The sequence below is a fragment of the Cebus imitator genome, unplaced genomic scaffold (genome assembly GCF_001604975.1).
Source record: "Cebus imitator isolate Cc_AM_T3 unplaced genomic scaffold, Cebus_imitator-1.0 Scaffold94, whole genome shotgun sequence".
NCBI classification, from domain to species: Eukaryota; Metazoa; Chordata; class Mammalia; order Primates; family Cebidae; genus Cebus; species Cebus imitator.
The window spans coordinates 2,912,389-2,933,444 of record NW_016107409.1 but is presented as its reverse complement, the minus strand read 5'-3'; the positions used below and the strand labels follow the sequence as shown (position 1 = coordinate 2,933,444).

General features: G+C 44.4%; 2 pseudogenes across 1 annotated transcript; one reads left to right on the top strand and one right to left on the bottom strand.

The window, feature by feature from the left end:
- Nucleotides 1–10,502: 10,502 nt before the first annotated feature.
- On the bottom strand, nt 10,503–14,594 carry LOC108309550 (annotated as a pseudogene).
- Nucleotides 14,595–15,278: 684 nt separating this feature from the next.
- On the top strand, nt 15,279–20,193 carry LOC108309548 (annotated as a pseudogene). The gene is made up of 3 exons (XR_005201465.1): nt 15,279–15,422; nt 15,599–15,799; nt 15,852–20,193. The product of XR_005201465.1 is annotated as a transcription initiation factor TFIID subunit 4B-like (transcript).
- The last annotated feature ends 863 nt before the right edge of the window (nt 20,194–21,056 follow it).

The following is a 21,056-nucleotide window of genomic DNA, read 5'->3' as shown; positions in this document are numbered from 1 at the left end:
CAGACAGGCAAAGCTAACATCTCTCAGGGAACAATTAGCTGCCATCAAGCCTTTAGCCTCTGCTCAGACCTCTGCAGGGTGTGAATGTTTGCAGATGTCCTTCTGTTCTAACACCGTCTCTTCTTCACACACATTGAGAAAAAGGAAGCTGAGAGTACATGCTGCAAGAAGTAGTCACTTGATTCCGAAGGTCAGTTTAGCCCAGGAACAACAATGATCAGTTCCATGGTGCTGTGGGCCAACACACGCAGAGTCAGATTGTGTAACTAGTCATATAACGCCTCATTTAATCCTGAATAACTCTATGAGGTGGGTCAGCTCGTTTCATGCATAGGGAAACTGATGCTTAGCGGGGCTGAGCGGGCTGTCACCAAGGTGGAAAAAGCCAGGTAAATAGAGTCCAGCTAGGTACGGCTGTCACACTGGAAATGCCAGTGCAGGTCGAGACTGACTGCAGCATCTCAGGCCAATCCCAGGCAACAGGAGTGACAGCTTCCACCTGAGGTGTAGGGGGCTGGAAGGGACATTCCTCTTGGGGACCCAGAGCTGACTCCTGGGACTCCACACTTAGCCCCCTTGCCACCATGGTAGGCGGGGGCAGGAGCTGTGAGTTCAGCCTGTGACTCTGCTATCTGGGCAAGTCCCACCACCTCCCTGAGTGGCAGTGGTTAATTGCACTGCCCGAGAGCCGCCATAGAGCACATCAGCTGAGAGACCCTGGCTCCTGAGTGCGGCCCACAGAGCAGCAGCCTCACGGCACCTGGGCCCCAGCCCATGTCTACTGAGTCAGAATCTGCACCTCAACAAGACCCTGACTCCAGGGACGCATGTTAGAGTCCAGGATGCCTTCTGAGGCCCACGCCTGAATTCCGGCTTCAAATCCTGGCTTGGCCATTTAGTGGCTGTCATTCCAGCTGTTACTTCATTACTCTGTCAGGAATCGATTCAGGTTTTGTGGGCCTACATCTTATATAGTCTGGAGTATTTTCCTTAAGAAAAGAAGAATATAAAATTACAAATACAAAATTAGGTACAAAAGTGATGTCTGGAATGTAAAGACCACGGCAAATCACAAATATTGAAGAGCTGACAAGTACCGAAAAATGCTCAACAATCCAGATACCTAATTTCATGTTTTTATGAACAGTACACTTCTGCAACACTTTTATCTGGTATTTTGGGGCTCTGATGGACTCTTCCTCTGGCTAGGACTTTATAAAAGATAATTCAGCCTTTCCCCTAACCAGGTTGATAGAAATGTTTCACTAGGGAGAGTTGGAATGGGTAGAATATGCCACTTCACACGTAGACACACTCATAGATAGAACACGACTATCGATTTCCACCCTGAAAATACAACAGCTGCAGTGAATTGTATTTCTTGCAACTGCCATTGAAGAAAAAAACAATCCATGATGTGCTTATAAGCATAAAGGCCACATTAAGTACATTCCTGACAAGAGACGCCTTTGTTGATGAGAATCGACTCTGCTAACAGTTTTACAAGTCAGATAATTGGGAGAATTCTCCACAGTAGCTTTGGACTCCATGTGCTACAGGTCTGGGGTTCCTCTACTATTCATGTTCCTCTACATACACGCAGAGACACACCCCTGTCACCATGCTACTGGGTGAGTCAGGAAGTGGACAGAGGGAGTAGTCCTGGATCCTGGAAGCCTCATCTTCAACCTCCTCTCTCCTCACTCCTCCCTGCTAGACTTTGACACCACTGCCCACAAACCGCACCTCGCCGCCGCCCCCCACCGGCCATCTGCCCTAGGATGGGGAAATAGTGAAAACAGCTGAATCATTGTGGTAGGGCCCAGTTAGGTATGGATTTTTGAAACCCCACAGGTGATTCAGATGAGCATCTTTATAGGAGTTAGTCTGCCGCAGTTCCATGTATGCTGGCAGAAGACACGAGACTCCAGGGTCAGAAACAAAGCACAGCAAGCAGCATTGGTTCCTTTCGTTCTCTGGCACCACAGGGTGATGCAGAGTGGCCCAGGTGAATACAGAGCACATATTGGGTTCATCATACAGAAGAGCCCGAAGTTTCAGAAACCCAAATCTTCTGAAAGGTTGAAAGAACTGCTGGCAAACCTGCCCAACTTTTATACCAGAGTGAGATATTATCTTTTTTTTTTTTCTGGAGACAGGGCCTTGCTTTGTCACCCAGGCTGGAGTGCAGGGGCTCCATCATGGCTCACTGTAGCCCTGACTTTCTAGGCTCAAGCAACTGTCCTATCTCAGCCTCCAAAGTAGCTGGGACCACACACCATGCCCGGCTAATTTGTTTTTGTTGTTGTTGTTGTTGTTTTGGTAGAGATGGAGTCTCATTATGTTGCCCAGGCTGATCTTGAACTCCTGGGCTCAAGTGACCTGCATGCCTTGGCCTTCCAAGGTGCTAGGATTACAGGCATGAGCCACCGTACCTGGCCAACATTATCTTTATTATCATACACAGTAAGCAAATCTCTCTTCCCTGGAGGGAGACACTATTTTTGTCTGCCAAGATGATTTCCTTTATAATCTTCTTGAAAAAAATCATTGAAAAGATAACTAGAACAAGACTGGGTATGGAGGCTCACACCTGTAATCCCAGTACTTTGGGAGGCCGAAGTGGGTAGATTGCCTGAGGTCAGGAGTTTGAGACCAGCCTGGCCAACATGATGAAACCCTGTCTCAACTAGAAATAAAAAAATTAGCTGGGTGTGGTGATGCATGCCTGTAATCCCAGCTACTCAGGAGGCTGAGACAGGAAGATCACTTGAACCCAGCAGGTGGAGGTTGCAGTGAGCCGAGATCATACCATTGCACTCCAGCCTGGGTGACAGAGTAAGACTATGTCTCAAAAAAAAGAAAAGTTAACTAGAACAAAAGTGCAGTGCCCCTGCTCATAAACATGCAGAAATACAAGAAACTCCTGGAGAGTTTTCTCCTAACACACTCCTGGTTGAGGATCACTAATATAGGATATTGTTCTATTACTACATGCTTTTCAGTTTTCAAACAACTAATTGAGAAATTACCTCCTTATAATACAGAGGATGGCTGCCTCGTGGATGGAGAAATGGGCAACTGACTTATGGTGTGATGGCAGCTACCACTACATAAATATCATTCATTTTCTGAATATTATACAAAACATCAGATTCACATTTGCAAAAGTAGGAGTACTGTAAGGGTTAAACTAAACAGTATATGCAAAATGTTGCCACATACTAGATAATAAATGTTAGTTTTCTTTCCTCTTCTGCCCTTTGCCTACTTCACAGCCTATCCGGCTGCACAAAGCCAACAAGACTTAGACTTATGTCTTTTTCCTGCTACGGATGATACTGCTGGAAGGAATCCTTTGGGTCCTTTAAATGTGTGCCAGGAGAGGCACCCAGCCTGCTAAAAGGGTAATAAAAAGGACTGTGCCACCGGCAACCTGTTGTCTAGGACTTACTGATCCACCACTCACCAATTCTACCTTGCACCTGCCTGTCATTCCTCCTGACTTTCTCTCCTCAGTCCCCACTCCAATCTCACAGTCCTAAACCTGTTCTCATCCCCTGCTGATCACTGCTGACCTTCTCAAGGCCACCTTCTAGAGACTCTCTAGACTGCAGGAATTACTCCACAGCTCTTACTTATTGATTCATTTAGTGAGAATAACGGTAAGTAAATGAAACTATCTCTATTCACAGATGGTGTGATCTCTTACCTAGAAAATCCATAAAAAACCTTTTAGAACCAATAAATAAGTACAATAAAGTTGCAGGATACAAGGTCAATATGCAAAAAAATCAATTGTATTTCTATAAAGGAGCGATGGATAATCTGAAAATGAAATTAAGGAAACAATTTCATTTATAATAGCATCTAGAGAAAAAATAGGTAAGATAAACCCAACATAAGTGCAAGGCTTCAAAATCACACTGTATCCCATAAATATATACATTATATGTCAATTAAAAGCAATAAAAGGATAATAGGAACTGAAGGAATTTTCCATTTTACTTCTAATCAGTAACATTTGGTACTTGCAAAGCAAATGAGAGTCGTATATTGTAAACCTTATAAGATATGAAAGAAATTAAAAGAGACATAAATAAGTGGAAAGACATGCCATCTTCATGAATCAGATTTAAGTATTAAGATAGCAATATTTTCCAAATTGACACACATATTCAACACTATCCTCTTAAAAATGCCATCTGGCTTCTATGTAGAAATTGACAAACTGATCTTAAAATTCACATAAAAATGCAAGGAATCCAGAATAGCTGAAACTATCTTTTTTTTTTTTTTTGAGACAAGAGTCTGGCTCTGTTGCCCAGGCTGGAGTCTAGTGGTGTGATCTCGGCTCACTGCCACCTCCACCTCCCAGGTTCAATCAGTTCTCCTGCCTCAGCCTCCTGAGTAGCTGGGATTACAGGTATGCACCACTATGCCTGGCTAATATTTGTATTTTTAGTAGAGACGGGGTTTCATCGTGTTAGCCAGGATGCTCTCGAACTCTTGACCTGTGATCCTCCCACCTCAGCCTCTCAAAATGCCGGGATTACAGACACTAGCCACTGTGCCTGGCCAACAACTAACAATAGATTTGGAGGACTCAAATTTCCCAATTTCAGAACTTAATACAAAGCTCTAATAATTAGGACTGCATGGTACTAGAAAAAGCTAGACATGTAGACTAATGGAATAGAACTACATTTTTTATTATGAATAGAAATAAATCCTTACTTTTATGGCCAACTGATTTAGACAAGCCTAGACAATCATATAGGAGATGAACAGTTTTTTCAATAAGTGGTGCTGGGACAACTGGATATTCACATGCAAAAGAATAAAGTTGGGCTCCTATTTCAAACCTCACACAAAAATTAACTCAATATGGGTATAGTCTAACACGCAAGAGTTAGAACTATGGAACTATTAGGAGAAAACATGAGGACAAATCTTTATAACTTGAATTAGGCAATGGGTTCTGAGATAGACACTGAAATCACAGGCAATAAAAGAAAAAAATAAGTAAATCTGACTTCTTCAAAATAAAAATCTTTTGTTCTTTAAAGCACATAACCCAGAAAGTGAAAAGACAGCCACAAAATGGGAGAAGATATTTGCAAACCATAGATCTTACAAGGTAGTCCAAAATAAATAACTCTTACAAATAAACGAGAGGACAACCCAATTTGAAAATACGCAAATGATTTAAATAGACATTTCTCCAAAGAGGATATACAAATGACCAATAAACACACAGAAAGCTGCTCAACATCATTAATCATTAAGGAATACAAATCAAAGCCACAATGATACACCGCTTCATATGCACTGAAAAAAGACAGAGTAACAGTGTTGGTGAGGATGTGGAGAAACTGGAACTCTCGTGCATCACTGACAAGATCAAAAAAGATGCAGCCCATGTGTCAGTTCTTCAATGTCATCGTAAAGACAGTCACCATATTAGCCCAGCAATTCCACTCCCAGGTGTCTCTCCAAGAGACATGAAATATATGTCCACACAAAGGCTTGTATGCAAACGTTCATGCCAGCATTATTCATCATAGCCAAAAAATGGAAACAACCCAAGTATCCATCAACGAATGAATAGACAAACACAATGTGGTATATCCATAAAATGAATTATTATTCAGCAATAAAAATGAATGCGGTATTACTGATGCATGCTCCAACTTGGGTGAACTTTTAAATCATTATGCTTAGTATAAGAAACCAGACACAAAAAGCCACACGTTTTACGTTTCCATTCATAGGAAATGCTCAGAATAGACAATTCTGTAGAGACAAAAAGTAGATACGAGGTTGCCAGGAAAGAGTAAGGCATGACTCCTAATGAGTACAGGGTTTTGTGGGAGAGAAGCGTGGTGAAAATGTTCTAAAATTTAAAGTGGTGGTGGTTGCACAATACTATAAATATGCCAAAAACCACTGAACTATAAACTTCGGAAGGGTGAAATTTATGACCTGAATTGTATCCCAATAAAACTGTTTTGTTTTGTTTTTTTTAAGTGAGACCCAGCCTACTCAAATTTGTGATGGTAATCTCCACGTAACCTCATTTATACTTACTAAATTGTGAAGGAAGAGAACCTGGGTCCACACACACTATAATCAAGCAGGTTTCCTGTATGTGGTTGCATATGGCCCAGTTAGAAAATTGTGCCTGGCATTTGACCTGCTAAAAAGCCAAGTTCCACATCGTCTAGAGTTCAGTGCAGAAATAAACCTGGTACATATAAAGAAACCACTCCTGCTGGAGGGGCGGTGCCCTGGTGGAGCTGCCTGTGCCCCACCCACCGTCCCATGCCTCAAACCCCTCTCACTTGTCAGTCTCCCCTGGAACAGCTACTTCTGGAAATTCATATAGCCAAGGAAAGGCAAAAATAAAGAAGAAGCCAACAAAACACAGGAATACGTCAGTTGACTTGGGTCAATGGCATTACGAACTACCCCCAGAGAAGCCTGGACACATCTTCAATGTCTCTGTTTTCCTTTCTGCCCTCCCCCAGTGCCCACTCCATCCAAAGTCCCTTTACCAAGCTCTGTGACAGTGGCTTTCCTAAGTATCTAGAATCTGCCTGCTCTCCTAAGGCTCACTGCCTCCCCCAGTTCAGGTTCTATCCGCCTCCTTCCTGCTTTCCCTACCTCCAGCCCAGCCTAGCTATAACCCACTGGACAGAAGCCCCATTGGGTCTGTTCACATCCCAAATTTGTGCAGAAAATCTGGATTGGGCTGCCCAATCCAGAACAAACACGCCAGGCCTTTCTCACTCTGTCATCCAAGTTCAAAATCCAAGAGAGGAGTTTCAAGAAGGAGGAGCTTGGGAAGTTACCCACTGGGGTCAAGATCCATGGAAAGGTCATGTAACAAAAGGATTGAAAAGAATCACTTGTGATGTGGTCTCAGGGAGGTTACTGCAGACTTTGGAGAAGCCGTTTCAGGGGTGAGGTCCGAAGCCAATGTGCACTGGATAAAAGAACAAATATAGGTGGATTCTCAGCTTTATGAGATGTAAACATTGAGAGAAGCAAAATGCAAAAGGCACTGATGTTGAAGACAGTTTTCTAGTTGCCTTGTTACATTTTCAATGTGCGACTGAAGGGGTGATGGGAATTGTTTCAACCGAATCACAGCACATTTCGCCCTTCTCATGACCTGGTACACGGAAAAGCCTTGGGAATTATTAGCTGCTGCTATTAATATTGAGGGCACCCATATGTCTTCAGAGCCAGGATGTTAAATGTTCAGCCTCTGAATGTCTAAAATGAACTGCTGAGAGAAATGTTGCAGATCTAAAAATTAGAAGAAAGTTACTTTATTAAATATAATATTTTAGAATATAGGTTTTATAGAAAGTATGCTGTCTTAGCTTCTCTAGAAGCTGAACTTAGGACAGTCCCACGGTTAAAGGGACCGAGCATTCTGCCAACAACCAGCCCCACCTTGCCAGCCAGGCCAGTGAGCCACCCCGAAGCAGGGCCACCTGCCTCAGTCAGGCCTGTAGGTCACTTGCAGCCCTGACGTACAGTCTGCGGGCAACCTCCTGAGAAATCCAAACTGGACCACTCTGCTAAGCTACTCCCAAATCCCTGACCACACAGACGGTGAGATAACAAATATTCATTGTTCATTTAAGGCACTACGTTTTGGAGTAATTTGAGAAACAGATAACTAATACAGCCCTGATGGCAATCAGTTATTGGCTATGGGATGCTGAGGGAGTGGATAACTTCCTAGCACAGTGGCCTCTGCTCTGCCAAGGGCAATTCTTCAGGAAGCAGGCAGCTGCTGTGAGCAATACTCAGAGAAGCTGGGAGATCAGTGCATCCTCCTGGGCAAGGCACCAATAGCATCCACTGGGGGTGTTTATCATAACTGTAGAAATATTTTGCACTTCTTTTGAAGGTCCCACCTCCTTAGTGTGTGTAACCAGGAGGTACACAACTAGAACTGCATCCACGAGGCAGCAGCAGTGGGAAGCAGCAGGGTGATCTAGAGACACTTTATTACTAAATCCTGAAAAATGCTTGCAAATATAGAAAGTGCAGGTAGAGATGATCAATAATAACTGACTATAGTGTCTTCCCTTCATTGCTATTCAGGTCTCGCTTTCCGATAAGACACTTCATAACTCATCCTTAAGTGTTGGAAGTGGGAGAGAGGGAGTGCAAGGTGGCACAGGAACGAGGTCAGGGAGGGAAGAGACACTATGTCGCATGACAATGTCTCAGTTGTCATTTCAGGTTCTGGCTGCTCTCTCCACTGTACAGGGAAAGCCACCAAATAGAGGGCAAACTGCCCCCCAGTCTCAGAACACCCCTTTTCCCAATCCCTAGGGGTAAGTGCAGGAGGCCCTGAGCATTTAATGGAGTCAGATGCCAAGTTAAAACACCCAGGAGACCCAGTTTCTATGGCGCCTTAAGAAAAGGCAGAGTGCAATTTCCAGACTTCGGTGGCAGTTGAAAAATAAAAGACTCTTGTGGGTGTGAGACAAAGGCTGCCCCAGAATGCCCAAACTTTAGCTTCAATAAAACTATGATAACATAACAAGGCAGTGCTGGGGCAGAAAAGAGAGCCACATAGGGTCTTTTGCTCTGGCAGAATCATACCTGGCTGAGCAACCAAAGTGTCTCCTCCCACCTGCCTCCTCTGATGTGCATGTTTAGTGACACCATTTGGGTTTCTCCAACAGTCTTTGTGTGTGTGTGTGTGTGTTTGTATTTACAAAGAAGGATCTGGTCACCAGAAGCTCAGATGCTAATAACTCTTAACAAAAATGCATTCACAGTGAACAAGTGAACACTCAGACTAACACAGAGCACCTGTGGCCCTGCGCTGCTTGGAGTGAGGCGGTTTTCTGCAGCGCTGCTTCCCATTCACCATCAGCATCAGAATCAGCATGAGTTTAGTGACTGCTTGTTGCCTGGTTTGCAATGATGACAACAATGATGGTGATGATGATGACGGTGGTGATGGTAATGATGAAGACGATTATGACGTTAATGAGCCCATGGACCAGTTTTAGTGCTGCCTATTTTGAAATTAAGAAATACATGATGACAGGAACTGAGTTCAGGTAGCACTGGGCTACAGGCAGATGACTGATGACTGTTTGTTGGCTAGCTTATATGGAACTCTTATGATGAGCCTAAAGTAATTGATGATGATGATAATGATCATGATTATATGAGGAAGATCTGGGAAAGCATCACCTGGCCTTCAGTAGCTAATACACAGTAGTAATGAATGACTTATTTCTGGGCTGGAATAGGAATTCATGGTATGGATATGGAGAAGGAGGAGACTGTAAATCAAAACAGATAAGCATGGTCCATTTTCAAGATACTGTGAAGGGTACAGGTTGAGCAATCCAAAAATGTGAAATGCTCCAAATTCTGCAATTTTCTGAGCATCAACATGATGCTAAAAGGTCATGTTCAAAGGAAATGCTCATTGGAGCATTTTAGATTTCAGATTTTCAGATTGGGAATGCTCAACCAGTAAATATAATGCAAATATTCCCAAATCCTAAATCTAAAACACTTCTGGCTCCAAGCATTTCAGTTAAGAAACATTCATTCTGTACTGATGTGGAGGCCAAGAATCTTGAATTTTATTTGCCAGGTAAGGAAACAGCATCATTAGTAGGGTTTCCTAACCCCAACAGTACTGACATTTTGGAACAGATAATTCTTTGATGTAAGGGTCTGTCCTGTGTGCTGTGGGGTGTTTAGCAGCATCCCCGGCCTCCACCCACTTGACGCCAGCAGCACACCTCCAGTAGCTACTGTGTAAATTATCTCTGGACATTACCAAATGGCCCTGGGGAGGGCAAGCACCCTCGCTGAGAAGCACTGAGCTAAGAAAAACAGCAGACACCACGGAGCAGTCGACAGAGGCCAGCCCTAAGCAGAAGAAATATCAGGTGGTTCCTGCAGGGAGAGAGACTGTTCTCTTCCAGAGAAAAGAGGTGTCGCGACACTAAAGGAGGACCCAGAGGCAGGACTTCAGAGCAGCAACCTCACAGAGCCATGATTCCGGAGCAGTCTCAGTGCCTGCTGTCACCACCTCGGACGCAGCAGGCCCCACTCACCTTGGCTAGAGCCGCACCTGACTCGCCGCAGTCAGGGAGATGTCACTGCCCTCCTGAGGCCCTCTCATTTGGAAAGCACCTTCTTCAGGGCATCCCAAAGGAAGCCGGAGCTCCTCTCTTCAGCAGGGCTTTGAGATGTTTTCTAGGCCAGGTTCCTCCCTTCACAAAGGAAACACCCAGGGAGCAGAAAGGCAAGGGGCAAGCCGTCCCTTGTAGTAGCAAGGTCGACCCAAACAGGAAGTGGAATCCTGCAGGGAAGCTGCCCCTAGCGACCCAAACAGGAAGTGGAATCCTGCGGGGAAGCTGCCCCTAGCGACCCAAACAGGAAGTGGAATCCTGCGGGGAAGCTGGCCGGAGCTGCTCTGCCTGCCACAGGTCCCTGTAAAAATGGTAGAATAAGTTCTAGGAAATGCAAAATGTGGTTGAGGACCATGGGACATTTTAAAAACTACACCTTGGTTTCCAAAGAAACAGAATGCTATTATGAGAGGCCCTGCCTCATTAGCCTCGGTCAGTGTCAGCGTGTGTCTGAGCACAATGCCCCGTGGTTTTATGTTGGACAGCAACTCAGCTGAGATGCTGCCTTTTCTTCCTCAATCGGATTCAGAATGACGGCTTCACCTGGGGCTCTGAAGCAGCCAGGCTGGCGTCTCACTGAGACACCTAGATCCAGAACAAAGGACCACCAGAATGAAGCTCCACCACTGCACAGCAGAGGAATGTGCACTGCACCCAGCAGTGACTGGGGCTCGGGCTCTGGAGCCAGTGTGGCTCCTCACAGGCTTGTGTTCTGTAGGGACTGAAATCTCCCAGCAAATGGTGGACCAGGTGGGGTCCTGGAGCAAAGAGCAGCATGCAGGACTGGGCTGTACCTGGGGTGTCAGTACCCCCTGCAGAGATTAACAGGGCCCACAAAGGGGACTGAGGCCTCTAATTCAAAGGGTGAAATAATCTAATGAGTGCAGCCACACAGAATGAGCAGGTATGGGGGAGAGAAGGAATTCACTGAGGTGCTGGCACGAAACGGGGGAGGCTTTGTAGGGCTCCCATAGCTTCACCCTTGGGCCCAGGGTAACTCCTAGGGCCCTAAGCCAATTTGGAGCCCCCAGCAAGACAGGGAGCAGGGAGCCCCTAGAGCTTCAGTGTTCTGATATGAAAAAGTAGGATAATGAGGCCTAACCACAGGTGACAGTGAGAACAAGGAAGAGCACAGGAGAAAGTGCTTCATGGGCCCTAAAGTGTGGAGTAAATGCTCGTTGTTACTGGCCTAATTCCATATGCTTTACAAGTGGTACTTTCATTGTAATAAAGCTTCTGCATTTCAATGGGAGAAGTTCTAGGGTTATTTTAACTCCTGATAAGAAAATAATATGTCTATGAGAGAGCCTGACCCTAAGGCATTCAGTTTGCAAACAGGCCTGGGCTCCCTGCCAGAGCAGGCCGGCACTCTCCCAGGATGCCAGGCCCTGGGGCGGTTTCAAAGACAGCAACCCAAAGCCGTGCCAACCCTCCTCTAAAGGCACAAAAAGTCCCTGCAGGCTCCTGGGCAAACACCCAACTGACCCTCAATGTGGGGACCAACAGTGGGAGGGAAGCTATACCCTGACTCCACACTAGCAAAGACAAATGAGCTGGAACTCAGCTTCTTTCTGCTCTTCCTATTGGATCTGGTCCATTCAGAAAGGCCTTGGCAGCACTCCGAAGCCACATCTTCTGTGGCAGGTTGTTGGCAAAAACAAGGGTGATGACCTTCCCCTGCCACATGGTTAATGTTCCTCTCCTCTCAGCGTGAGCAGGGATCTGGGGTGCATCTGTGACTTGCTTTGACCCATGGGATCAGCAGAAGTAATGTTGTATATCTTCCAAGCTGAGGCTGTATGTGACCTTGTGGCTTCTGCTGTCTTGAACAGTCCTTGACATCCACCAAGGGAGCTCCCTCTAGAGCGCTTCATGAAAGGCCACATGAAGACAGAGTCTCTGATACCATATTAACCATGTCTTTTTATGTATTCTGATGCTTCGACATCTAGGGCCTTGCTGACTTTGGCAAGCCCATCCCTCTCAGGGTTAGCCAGTTCCTAGAGACAGGAAACAAGTTGCCCATGAGCATGCATTTCACACACAAACTAACCAGTCCAGAGCTCATGCCCACAGCTACCCACTTCATCAGCCTTCCATAGGACTCACACACTCTAGGCCAATATTCCTCTGCCCTAATCACCCCAGGGCCAGGTACCAGATAACTAGGGACAGCCCCTAAGCCCAGAGCCTGCTGAAATTACTCATACTGTAGTACCTAAACCGTAACCCAGTTCACCTTGCCTCACTCATTCCTTCCCATGGAAAACACAATAAAGGCTCTTGCCCATGTTTTCCCATCACTCCTGCCTTCTCAGTGACCACAGTGCCTCCTCATGTGCTCCTGCATGGCATAGTACTTTCCCTTCTCATGGGATCTGTCAGTCACAACCTGTCTTTTTAGTGGCAATAGACACTTGATCTGTTGGTCTCTCTGCACCTGAAGAATAATAAAATATATATGTATATATTTTTTAAACCAACTAAAATTTATTTAAGCATAAATTTACTTTCCCATTTGTCTACAACCACAGTAGACCTGGTGTCCTGGTGGAGGAATCATCATACTACGGTCCTGTTCCCACCCAGGTGACAGGAACCCAGTGTCAGAAGGAGCCTTGTGAGGATCCGGTAACCTACCACAGGTTGATTCTCCTCTTTCGTTGGTAATCTGATGATGCAGAGGATTTCCTGGGCCTCTTGAGCCTCTTCCTTTCCCCTCGGGAAGCAAAGGTGAGAGTCTGAGTGGACCCTCCAACAAAGTTGGAGGACAGAGAAAAGCTCTCGTTTCAGATGAAGATCCACCCATTGGTGAGGGATCATATGGAGAATGTTCTCTGCCAAATGCCGTATTTGGAACATAAAGTGCATCAGGATCTTTTCCTAACAGTTTAAACTGTATTTCGGTTAATTTTTGTCTGCTGTGAGCATTTTCTTTCCTTAAATCATTGAGGTTTCCTTTAGCAGTCCGAGCTGCCAACCAATTACGATGTGCTTTTTTCTCATAAGAAATAGTCCGCCATTGAAAGTAATGAATAGTTCTCTTCAATTCTTCTTCAAGATCTTTGGCTCGCTTTCTATAGGTCTCCAGCTTCTCGGTGGCATGGACGATCTTTTTGTCTACTTTAGAAAGTTTCTCTTCTTTCTCTAACTGGCTATTTTCCTGTAATGTTAATTTCCTATAGAGTCTCATTTCATTTTCTTGATAGAATTGAGTCATTAAGTTTCTGTTGAAGCTTCTGATTCTCTTTCTAAATGCGTGCTTTCAGACTGCAAAGATGATTGTTGAGTCTGAAGATTTTTAATGCACTGTGCAAACTCTTTTGTTTTTTCGACTTCAGATAACTGAAAATCAATTTATTTCCTTTGCCCATCCAAGATTTTTAAAGAAGCATTTAACTTGGCAGCATGAATCAGTTTCTTCACAGCTCATTTTGGAGGATGATCTAAGTAAGCACATTCTTCTGATTCACTGTTCATTGCTAATTTCAAGTTCTCATCTTCCATTATGTCTTCTCCAAGCATAGCAGCCCAGTCTTTCATCTTCAGCAAGCGTTCAGTCAGAGTCTCGATGTGATTGTCTTTATCGTTTAGAACTTGCTCTGTGTGTACTCTGGAGTCTTCCAATGTTATTTTCTGTTTATTGAGTTCGCTCACTTGTTCTTTCCATACTTCAGCTTCTTGCAAAAGCTGTTTCTGGCTTTTCTGAAGATGAGAATTTTCATTCAAGGCACCTTTTATTGCTATCTTCAGTTGTTCTTCATTCATTTGAGATATCTTGAAGATGATTTTGGCTTCAGCTACTTGTAATTTGAGAGATTTTGACTCATCTCCTAGAGACTGTATCGTTTTTGAAATAACAGCCATCAGTTGATTTTGTTCAGAATGTTTTGATTTCTGTTCTTTTAACTCTTTTTCGAGACCAAGTATTTCATCCTCAAGTTCATCATTGGACCTGTTCAGCTTTTCACATGTTGCCTCCAAACTTCGTGCCTCTGTTGCCTCCTCCTCAAAGCTGGCCTCCTTTAAAGATGACTCTACTTCACAGCCTTCATGCTCTTTTTTTAATAAGGGTAAATATTTCAGGTAGTTTACATTTTTCGTCAATTAGTCCAGAGAGCACACCGGCAAGCTTTTTCTCTCTTCTCACATAAAGCCGACTCCTAACCGATCTCAAACTTCTCCACAAAAAAATGGGAACAGCGAAAAATCCAACAATAGCCGCCCTATCACGAATTCCCATGGAAACCCATAAGAATTAGAATGTGCTGTCATATTTTGAGGCAGTGCTGCCACAACCCTGCGTAGCTCCACCAGGACCAACCCCAAGTAGGGCTGAGAGGTAGACCCGGGCTCCTGCACAGCGCTAAGTCTGCTCTGGCAGTTGCCACAGTAACCGGGGCAACAATAAGCAGCAAGAGAACACACAGCCTTCCATTTGGAACCCAAATCTTCACGTGGCAACCGGAGCCGACAAGTGCGGAGACCCCTGCTGGGGGAGCTAGGGGTACTCATAAGCCCCACAGGCCCATGCTGCCCACCCTGCCTCCTTGTTACACTTTACATCCTGAGGCAGCGCTAAAATCTATATTTTAAAACAATATCGCATGGAGAGAAAGACTCAGGTGATCCAGCATCCCAGCTATGCCTATCACCCAGCTGACATCCTAGCTAAATGTAGCCGTGTGCATGAGCCCAGGTGAGGCCAGCAGAAGAACCTCCCAGCTGACAGAATGATAAGCAATAACAAATCATTGTTTTAAGTCCCAAAGCTTTGGGGTCATTTGTTATGCAGCAGTAGCTAACTGAAATATCTGCCACCTTATCACTTCGGTGTTTCAGTATTTGTGGTCTGAAATCATTCATTTGGGCACTTGACTAAGATTATGCCTCATGGTAAATTCTGATTCGTAATTTTATAGGTAAAATACACATTTTCTTATTGACCTTTGCTTCATTGAAAAGAGATTTATTTAGCTCCTCCCAAATGAGACAGATCGTGATTTCTAGATTAACTCCTTTCATGAAAGGGTTCATCTCTGCCTAGCACATCCTCAGTGTCCCATGTACAAAAGTAAAACGTTCATGTCGTTCCCAGAAGGCCCAGGGCACTTAGAACAGTGCTGGCACATAGAGAGTGCTCCTCTTCCTCGTCCATCAACTGACCTGCTCTGTGTCCATTTCTGCAACACTGGCACTCCTTCAGCACGGATGATGCACCGCCCTGCAGTGAGACATCATCTCCCATGCGTGCACGTATCTCCAACTCCCCCAAAAGCTATCTCCTTCAGGAGAGGAACCAAACTACCTACAAAATGCCCTTCATGTACTAGGTGTTCTATAAATATTTTTGTTTAATCGGTTTCTAGAGATCTGGAGACTCTTTCTGGTTTTGGTTTTGCTAGGCACCAGTTGGCTGCTCTGAAGCCGTCACCCATGTTGACCTAATCGTGGGTGCTCACATTGAAGCAGAGGTCACAACCCGCAGCGGGACCGAGCCTGAGGCGCCGGGAGGAGGCTGCGCACTTGTGAGCACCTCTGAGGAAGCTGCGAGAAGCCTGGCGGGTGTTGCTCCGGGGGCAGCCCAGGCTCGCGCGCAGGAGAAGGTTCAGGAGGCGCGTGTCCTGCAGTGCAGCCGGAGCCCCTCACTGACTTCACTGCTGCGACCCCCGCGGCTCTCCCGGAACCGCACCGGAGTCGGCTGTGCACCCAGCCTTCCCTCACCGCAGCTCTCGGAACGGCAGCGCCATAGCCGCCGCTGAGCCTCTAGGGGGCGCTGCTCTCCCGGCTGCTGTGAGCACCTCCGAGACCGTGACTATGGCCCTGGCCGGGGGGCGGCCAGTGCGGGTAGAGAGCCCTCCGGTGGCCCTGGGTGCCATGACTAAGGTTCCTGTCAGCGTCTGCATGGAGCCCATGGCGTCCCAGCCCCTGCGGTCCCCCGTGGGGACCCTGGTGACCAAAGTGGCTCCTGTCAGCGCCTCTCCTAAACTCAGCAGCTGCCCTAGGCTGCCTGCTCCTCAGATGGTCGCTGTGAAAGCCCCCAACACCACGACAATCCAGTTTCCTGCTAATTTGCAGCTTCCTCCAGGAACCGTTTTGATCAAAAGTAACAGTAGTCAGTTGATGTTGGTATATCCTGAGCAAGCAAGAGCCGAGACCACAAGTAACATAACTTCAAGGCCAGCAGTACCAGCCAGTCCTCAAACAGTCACAATCTGTATAGTGCCCTCTGTGGCTGTGCCTACCAGTGTTGTCACAGTAACTCCTGAAAAGCCACTGATTACTGTAGCTACCCTGAAGTTTGGGAGCATCATCCACCCCCTCAAATGAGCCCAATTTTAAAGCAGAGAACTCAGCAGCTGTTCAGATTAATCTTTCTCTGACAATGCTAGAAAACGTGAAGAAATGCAAGAACTTCCTTGCAATGTTCATAAAACTAGCATGTGGTGGATCACAGTCCCCAGAAATGCGGCAAAATATGAAGAAACTGGTGGAACAACTTTTGGATGCAAAAATCGAAGCAGAATTTCCTAGGAAACTGTATGTTGAACTCAAGTCTTCACCTCAGCCTCACCTGGTTCCTTTTCTTAAGAAGAGTGTGGTTGCTTAGACAACTTCTGCCTAGCTCCCAGAGCTTCATCCAGCAATGTGTTCAGCAGACTTCTAGTGAGGGAGTCACTGCTACCTGTACTACAACAGTAACAACTTCTCCTGTGGTGACAACAGTGTCCTCAAGCCAGTCTGAAAAGTCCATTATTGTTTTTGGAGCAACAGCACCCAGAACTGTGTCAGTGCAAACTCTGAACCCACTTGGTGGTCCAGGGAGAGCAAAAGCTTGAGTTGTGACACTTCATTCTGTGGGCCCAGCTGCTGCAACAGGAGGAACAATAGCTGGAACTGTTTTGCTTCAGACTTCAAAACCACTTGTGACATCTGTACCAAACACAGTGACAACAGTCTCACTGCAACCTGAAAAGCCAGTTGTCTCTGGAACAGCGGTAACACTCCCTTTCAGCAGTAACTTTTGAGAAACTTCAGGTGCAGCCATTTGTCTTCCATCTGTGAAAACTGTTGTTACTTCTGCTGGGACCACATCTGACCAGCCTGTTACTGGCACTCCAATTCAAATCAAACTTGCCCAGCTGGACCCTGTCCTTTCACAACAGCTGGGATTCCACAGGAAGTTAAAGTCAAGCAACCAGTAGTTCAGCAGCCTTTAGGAGGCAATGAATAACAGGTGACCAAACTCACATTCCTCTGCATTGACCATTCAGAAATCTGGACAGAAGATGATGCCAGGGAACACAGTAATACCTACCAGCCAGTTTCCTCCAGCGTCCACTCTAAAGCAAATTACTCTGCCTGGAAACAAAATTCTGTCACTTCAAGCATCTCCTACTCAGAAAAATGAAATAAAAGAGAATGGAACAACATGATTCAGAGATGAGGATGACATCAGTGATGTGACTTCTATGACAGAGGTCAACCTTAACGAAGAAAATGCCTGCATCTTAGCAACAAACTCTGAATTGGTTGGCACACTCATTTCAGTCATGTAAAGATGAATCATTTCTTTTTATTGTAGCTCTACAAAAGAGAATTTTACACATTGGTAAAAAGCATGACATTACAGAACTTAACTCTAATGCTGTGAACTTATCTACCATGCAACACAGGAACCTTCTAGAAAAACTGACTGCAATTGCTCAGCATAGAATGGCTACTTAACAAGGCAAGTGAAAATTATATCTTGTGTAGTGATACCAGGTTACAGCTCAGTTTCTGAAAAAGCTGGATCAATTGGAGAAGCAGAGAAAGGATTTAGAACCAAGAGAAATGTTGCAGCCAAGAGTCATTCTAATAAAGAAGACCCAGAACACCTGAGATTAAAGCAGAAGGCCAGATTACAGCAGTTGGAACTTGCACAGATACAGCATAGAGATGCTTATCTCACAGCTCTTGCAGCTACTGGACCAAGGAAGAAGAGACCACTAGAATCTGGAAGTGAGGGTTTAAAAGACAACCTTCTTGCTTCTGAGACATCCAGCCTGAGAGCCACCAAACAGTTGCTTCATCCAAGAATCACGAGAAACTGCCTCAGGGACTTGATATTTTGTATGGCACAGGAACGGGAGATGAAGTATTCTCGAGCTGTATACCTGGCCCTTCTGAAGTGACCACTCCACTCTCCATCCAGATCCTTGCTATTTATTGCCAAAGAAGACACAACGAGCATTGTTGCACTGTCCTGAAATTTCAATTTCTGGAAAATAATCACCAATACAAAAGCATTGTTTACAGTTAGAAACTTTATTAAGTCTTACCTATCCGTTCCATGGGGCTGTTACAGACTAGAATTGTCTCTGTCTTTTGAAAATCTGTTATGAAACACACTGCACAGAATTAGGCATTTGCCTACCTGTGCATATAATTACAGCAAGTTAAGGCCCTGTTTGTTACTACCTGCCTCGTTTGCCAAATTGTAACATGTGAGGTGTCCTTTCCTAATATAGTGTGCATTGAGATGCCAGAGAAAGGAAGAGGCACTACAAGAAAATACAAAAATGACGATTTCATTCTGTATTGAACCTGTCCCAAAGTGTAGGTGCTCTGGGCTGGAATCAGAAGTTGCTCAGCTAACTATGACAGTCACTTTCTGTACATGACAGGCCAGAGTAGGGTCTATGGTAACTTTGTTTGGCTGAGTTCCAGTGTTGTCAAAAATGAGACAAATGGGGATAGATCATGCCTGGGGTTGCTAATTCTCTGTTTCATATCACCATGTGCTGTTTCTGATACCAAGTGAGTGGACATCCTTGTCAGGGAAACAAGAATTTGTCCTAAAAATGGAATCTACCGATATATCTTATAAAAATGAAAAAGGTGGAAAGTATTGGAAGGAATGATGGGGCGCTGCATTCAAACTGATGAAGGGAATGTGAAAATGGTATCCTAAAACAGGGAATGTGCTTCATAAGCCCAAGAGGGGAAGGGGCAGAATCAGAACTCCAAAACTACTGGTACATGTTTCGTTGATGAGAAAAAAATCACAGTACAACCAGAATGGAGAATGTACCAGATGTTTTCAAATTATAGTATTTCAAAAGCAAGATGTTATTTTTTGTTTTGTATTGTTTTAAATCCCAAGAAGGATGGTTTTTGCAGTTCCTACTGTCATAATATATTTTAGTTATCCTAAGTTTTAAGCGCGTTGGCACATTTAAAAAATCCTAATTGATGATGAAAAAATTTTAACAATAGGACTTTATGTTGGATTCTGTACTTAAAAGGTACTGTCAGTATCTCACTCTTGGGGATATGAGCACTAAATATGAGAAGCAAGTTATATATGTTCACCTGAGGAAGAAGCTGACAGGCAAAGCTAACCCACTTTAAAAAAAAAAAAATTCCATGTGTGGAATACAGCTGGTGAAAACTAATCACTGTAGTTAGAATCATATACAGAAAAAGATGATTGAATGCTACAAGAAGGTTTTTCAAAAATGGGAAGTGCTATACTTACAAGAATTCAGGGGGAGAAAAAAAAAACACCCCACATATATTATTCTTCATCCTGTTCTTTCCATTGGGACTGTTACGGCCATATTCTATGCTACAGTAAATTTTAAATTGGCCACATTTTCTTTTCGTTTCAGCAAGTTAGTAAAACGCTATATATTGTGTGTATGTTAAAGGAGTACTTTAAGAAGAGATCTTTGAGGAGTCCCTAGAAACCCACCTTATCAAACAGCTTCCGAGATCACAGCCAGGTAAATCCACAAAGATGGGAAAAAACCAGTGCAAAAAAGATGAAACCATCAAAGAACAGAGCACCTCTTCTCCTTCAAGAGATTGCAGCTCCTCAACAACACGGGAACACAACACGACTGAGGAAGAGTGCGATGAACTGACAGAAACAGGCTTCAGAAGGTGGATAATAACAAACTTTTCTGAGCTAAAAGAACACGTTCTATCAATGCAAAGAAACCAAAAACCTTGAAAAAAGGTTAGACGGAATGCTAACTAGAATAATCAGCTTAGAGAAGAACATAAACGACTTGATGGAGTTGAAAAACACAGCACGAGAATTACATGACACAAACACAAGTTTTAATAGCCAAATCAATCAAGCAGAAAGGATATCACAAATTGAACTTAATGAAATAAAAAGAGAAGACAAGAGAAAAAAGAGTGAAAAGAAACAAACAAACCTTCCAAGAAATATGGGATTATGTGAAAAAACCTAATCTACACTTGATTGGTATACCTGAATACGACGGGGAGAATGAATCCAAGCTGGAAAACAAGCTCCAGTATATTATCCAGGAGAACTTCCCAAGCCTAGCAAGGCAGTCCAACATTCAAATCCAAGAAATACAGAGAACTCCACAAGAGCAACCCTAAGGCACAGAATTGTCAGATTCACTGGGGTTGAAATGAAGGAAAAATTGCTAAGGGCAGCCAGAGAGAAAAGTCAGGTCACCCACAGAGGGAAGCCAATCAGACTCACAGCGGATCTCTCGGCAGAAACCCTAAAAGCCAGAAGAGAGTGGGAGCCAATATTCAACATATTTGAGAAAAGAACTTTCAACTCAGAATCTCATATCCAGCCAAACTAAGCTTCATAAGTGAAGGAGAAATAAAATCCTTTACGGACAAGCAATTACTGAGAGATTTCGTCACCACCAGACCTGCTCTACAAGAGCTCCTGAAAGAAACACTAAGCACGGAAAGGAACAAGTACCAGCCACTGCAAAAGCATGCCAAATAGCAAAGACCAAAAAATGCAATGAAGAAAATGAGTCAACTAATGGGCAAGAAAACTAGCCAGTAACAAAATGGCAGGATCAAATTCATATATTA